Source organism: Polypterus senegalus, chromosome 9, assembly GCF_016835505.1.
Source record: "Polypterus senegalus isolate Bchr_013 chromosome 9, ASM1683550v1, whole genome shotgun sequence".
Lineage (NCBI taxonomy): Eukaryota > Metazoa > Chordata > Cladistia > Polypteriformes > Polypteridae > Polypterus > Polypterus senegalus.
Genome location: NC_053162.1, coordinates 88,893,292 through 88,898,947, shown reverse-complemented (window position 1 = coordinate 88,898,947; position 5,656 = coordinate 88,893,292). Strand labels below are relative to the sequence as shown.

At 41.2% G+C, this 5,656-nt stretch overlaps 1 long non-coding RNA gene across 1 annotated transcript; it reads left to right on the top strand.

The window, feature by feature from the left end:
- The first annotated feature begins 826 nt into the window (after window positions 1–826).
- LOC120535526 lies at window positions 827–4,150 on the top strand. Its single transcript, XR_005634915.1, has 3 exons — window positions 827–1,099; window positions 3,476–3,635; window positions 3,724–4,150. It is a non-coding gene; the product is annotated as an uncharacterized LOC120535526 (long non-coding RNA).
- Window positions 4,151–5,656: the final 1,506 nt, after the last annotated feature.

Below are 5,656 nucleotides of genomic sequence, written 5' to 3'. Positions count from 1 at the left end.
GCGCTACATTGGAAGCATCAAATGTAATGAAGGTTGGGCAAGAGACATCAAAGTGGATGAGGACAGGTGGAGATGTGAGCTGTACTATCAAGAGACAGACAGCTTCTGAGCAGGTGGGAGTCCAGGACCAAGAGAGATCCTTCCTCAGTAGGTGATGTAGCAGGGATGTGGTGTTAGAGTACTGCAGCAGACATCTGAGATAGTAGGTGGTCATTCCAAGACATGAGGCCACCTGAGCTGCATTTGTGGGCTCAGGGATGCGCTGGATTGATTGCAAATGAGATTGGAGTGGAAAGATCGGCAGTCAGACTAAGCACTGAATAATCACATTTATTGCCATTCAGTGTGAGGTGATGAGTAGCTAATACTTTGAACACTCTGTGTTGGCATTCATCATGGGCAGCTGAGGTTGGACCATGCACAGTGCCATCCAAATAGATAACCACCCTTGAATGCCACCAAAGATTGCAGATATCACATTTTGTAAACAGTTTGGGGTAGGGCTGACTCCAAACGGAACCCTAGTGCAATGATACACTCCATTGTGGGTGACAAAAAAGGTCATATCTGTGCTTTCAGGGTGTTGGCTCTGCTTTATAGCATTTACCTTGGATATGTGAAATAGAGATGGGGAGGCTCCAGGAAGAAATGACTGAGTGGCAACACAAAGTCAAGTTTTGGATTGAGGTGTGGTCAGCCGGTTGTGCAGGTTCAGCAAGGCCTACCGAACCACGTGCATCCAAAGTGCAAAACTGCTGACATCCCAGCATTACTCAGTGGCTGCAGGGTTAAGGATGTCTGTTTAGTATGTCAAGTTACAGGTGATTGAAGCAACAGACTTATTGTGCCGGGAGCTGTACTGTATGTATGTTAAGGGCCTGTGTGAAGTTCAGGAAAAAGTTACCTGAGAGAAGGAGTCGTGTGCGCATAGAAGGTGCAAAGATACAGAAGGCTTTCACCTGATAAAGAGACATCATCCTGACTTTGATGGCTGACTGTGAAGTGAAAGCATTTATGGGGATTCGACAAGTTGTTCATGCTCTGGTATCAAATGGGTTTTTCATTCAGTAAAAGTTGTCTTTTGACTGTCCGATGAAAGGTGAGGAGCCATACAGTGATTGTGTCATGTTATATGCCATTATGAGCAACCTTGTTTACAGAATCATTGGTTTTTGTGCATTTACAAAACTTTCCTGATTTTCGGGTGTTACAGTATATTATTTTTGTGCTTGCTTCTCTCCATATTTTGATTTTTGATCACTTTCTTTTTTGTCCTCTTAATCTGTGTAAACAGAAGGAGGAAGAACATCTGCTTTTTTTTCCCGCCCCCTTTTTTTTGAGCAACTGTAAATGCTGTTTAGAATCACTTTCACTTGTTTTGCCTTTTTTCGTGTCTTAGTAAAGAACTGTAATATGACACTCAATCATTAGCACTAGTTATAATAAAAAGGAAGTGTTGTTTTCAAATTTTTGTTCTGTGTCTCAATTTTCCCTTCAGCATTTGGGGTATGTTTACAGACTCTTGGAGTGTGAGAGTGTATAAGAGTGACAACACATGGGCCATCACACGCCCTGGACACCAAGGTGATCTCACCTTTAACCTGTAAGCACGCACATAGTGGCACCTCGCTGCCCCTTTAACTTGAATGACTGTATGTTTATAATGAGTGCACCTCTCACACTACCCAAGACAGAGTAATGACAGAGACAACGTTATAACCCCTTATTAAATTATGATGGTCTCTCTATTATAATAAAAAAATCCTGGGACAAGACAAGACTTTTCTAGCCTGGGACGAGACGTGACTTTTACAGAGATACTTTCACGTCCCATGATACGAAACTTTGTGCCAAGAGATTTAACCACGCCCCGGGGCCAGAAATAAAACATAAAGAGTAGATGACAAAGTAGAATGCCGTAAAGAATTCAAAAACGTTGGCACAATACACATGCAGAACAGGTTAGAGATAATCCTTCTATATAAAAGCGGTCGGGATTGTCCTTCCGTCCCGTGAGTGCTACGCAGGCGTGGAGTTTCACACGCCCCGTCCATTTTGCAATGCACGATGGGATTTGTAGTTTCATTTTTCCAGGTAAAAGATGATTTTTCTACTCCAGACTGTGCGATATCTTCTTCTTCTTTCTTACTATACAAAAGCGGTCGGGATTGTCCTTCCGTCCCGAGAGTGGAAAGCGTAGCGGTATTCCGCTTATCGCAGACTTACTACTTGCAGCTTGCGGTAAGAAGCGACATGATGTGAGCAGAGTTCTGGTGCTCCCATCGTTCCCTTGCTTTTGTGCGCAATGCGCTGGAAAAATAGACAAAATTATGTCTCTGGAAATAATTAATGTTGATGGAGTACAAATGCCTCACTGCGTAGTAAATATCAGGGGGGTTCAAAAGGGCGACCTCAATATAGAAAAAAAGTTTAAATTTCATCATAAAAATAACAGAAACTACGAGTATTAAAGTAATACCGATCAAATGCAATATAACCAAATTAATGAGTTTGTATAAAATATCAAATTGATCTACATATTGAATTGCCTTAAGAAGTGGTCAACTTAAAAATCGGTCGCCTTAAAATGCGGGTCAGCCTAGTGAAAGTAATAAAATTTGAAAGTCTCAAAAAAAATTATAGTAAAGATCGCAATTGTACAAACAAACGGAAATTATTACTCGGTGAAGTAATGGAACAGCGAAAAATGATCAAATATATTGTTTGGATTTAAAGTTTAAGTCGTAGACTTATAGAGCGACTAATTCGTGTTGCCATCAGGAAAAAGTAGTGTTTCTTCCCAATGAAGAGGCATATCCACGAAAATTAAAAGATTTGTTGTTTAGTGAAAGTAAAATCCACATACGCGAGCGGCGGAGACGCAAAGTTGCTGGTGTGTAGTGCAGGCCTCCTAGTTAAATTAAATTAAATCAAGCATTACAGTTCTTACAGACACTAGTAAAGTTTTATTTGAGGACACAATATAAGCCAAGGATGGGACAAACTGTCAAATTCAGAAGGTGTTCTTGGGCCTTCACTTTCTCTCCTCTGGTTGGTCTTTGATTTGTGTAGATGGGAGGCTGATGGTTGCTATCTTGTCAAAGCCACTTCTCTTTGTCTACCTGCAGCAATGTCTTTACAAACTTTTCTTCTGCTCTTACCCCTTACAATGTACTAAAAAATGCTTAATGTACTGTTGTAATGTTACAAAGAATGTCAACACGTTACTCAGTGGCCTGATTAGTTAGTTCAAATGTAAATGTCCGTCATCTTCCAGAAAGTCCACCTTCTCAACAGTAATGACCTTTAGTGGCCCATCCTTTTCGCTAATGTCCATTAAGGAGCTGTGGAAGGTGTAGAAGTTATCACACACGTGTGCATGGGAGACAGTTTACGGGCTCAAATAAATGTGTTTCTCAGCCGGATCGGGGGTTAACACTGTCCAATAACACTTTCTTCTCTTTTCCCACTGTAGACAATCTGAAGAATCTGCCTTTTCCAGTTCCAGCTCCCTAGAACCCTCCTCCTAAAATGTGACTTCTGATCCCAGTCCCCTAGAACCTGCCTATTCCTGTCTGTCATATATAGAGCTGTCATGATTTCTGCTGGACTTCAGTTCTGCCTTGAAGTATATGGTGAGAAATCCCCAACTCTTCATGAGTTTGTTTTCTGTTTATTTTATAATGTTTACTTGGTTTTATTGTTCACCTTTTTTATTTATAGGTCCTTGTTTCTCAGCCCAGTCTTGAGGTCATTCCGTACTAAATCCCCAGCTGTCTCTGTTTCGGTATCCTCACCCTTCATAATAACGTATCTGAAGTCCAGTCAGCTATGTAACTGAATTCCACTATCATCTCAGTCGCAGGCACAACCATTTGGGGTATGTGTGCAAGGGCATAGTCAACATGTTAACAATCTTTACATATAATACACTACCGTGGCTGTCCGTTTGTCCGCCCAGGATTTTAACTCACAAACCGTTTGGCCTATTGACCTGAAATTTGACGTCTGCTATCCGCTTTCAGGGTGATGACTGACCTCCAAGATTATTCCTCTTTTTATTTTTATTTTATTTTATTGTAGAACCAACTCTGTGTGATGCATGCATACAGGCACCATTCTCATCCCTACCACCTTCACCGTCACTTCCCCTACCTGTTCGTATCTTAAGTCATTCTTGAGGCAGATTTAAGACTTACAGTAAGTGCCAGCTTAAGTGAAAAATTAAGGAAAACGTACTACACACTGACTTAATCAGTTTTAATGCAAAAAGATGCAGACGAAAGAAGAGAAGAAGTGGGCCGCAAGGGTGGAGAAAAGGAGAGCTGCTCAGGAAGCAGAAAGCGCAACAACCCCTGAGCAAACGAATGTTAAACGTACAGAGAAAGAAAGGGTATGACAACTATGAATGCTCAAGTCAAGTGTATTCGTGCAGTGTCCCGTTTCTGGTATTGTATATTGCCAGTCATATACTAACAGTGATATCACCACGTTTTGGATATTTATGATGTGTCACAGGAGATGTGGTGTCCTAATTTTGATATTCTTCCTTAATAGTAGTCAGAGATAATTAATTCTAGTGACTGCAAGGATGTTTTGCTTTGTTCTTTTTGACTTGTTTCTTGTTGCATATTGGGCTCCGATGATCAGTTATTTATTTCCCCCTTGAAATTCTGACCCTTTCCGCTTGTTCCTAACTTCATCTCTGTCTAAAATTAGTCCTAATGGTCTTAATCCAAATTTTGCAGATGTACGGTTTAGTGATTTTTTTTTCCTTTGACCTTTGCTTGCTTTTCTTGATTGTCATATTTTTGCCCAGCACTTCTGAATACTTCAGCCTGTGATTGCATGCTTTGTGCTCCGACCTCCTGCCTGCTTTTATGATTACTGCTTTTGGACCGTATTATGAAACAGCACTTGTTTTACACTTCATCTTGCCTACAGCCTTGTCGGCTCAGCTTGATCCAGACAACTGCTTAGGTGCACACAGTCAGCCCCACTCTATAAGGCAGGAAGTGCATTTCTGGCAAGAAAGCCAGCAGTGGGGGGCTGCACTGTACCATTTCTGTCTGCCTCCTTGCAAACTAGTTCTTGTCTATTTTAAGGCATGTGTGGGTATAATGACACATGAGTCACTGTCATGTACCTGACAGAAGACCCTTGAGTCCAAAAACTTCAAGAAAACCAACTTTATTCCAATCAAAACTGGAACAGTCAGGGTATTTATTCAAACAGGAGCTACCACTTCAATACACCCAGACACAGCAAACGAGCAGGGATGGGGCCAAGTTAATGGTCGGGTTAGAATGCTCCCTGCATCACCCATCGGGTGAAAGACGTATAACCCGTGGAGCCTGTGAACTTGTGGTTGCTTCTGTGGTTGTGCTAACCTGCATGCAGCATAGTTGGGAAGGCTCATAAATCTCACAATACACAATAAACATGTGGGAAAATGTAGGTGTGATCCCAAACAGCATTTACAGCATTGTCGGGCAACCGGTGCGCCGTGGAATTTTTTAGGGGCGCCGCGAAAACTTTTGTAAAATATTTAAAATTGCTAGTGTTTTTGAACTTTTGGTAGATTAAAAAGATAATGTTTAAAAAATATATATTTTATGTTGGAAAATCAGATAACGGAACACTTACGGAAATGAAG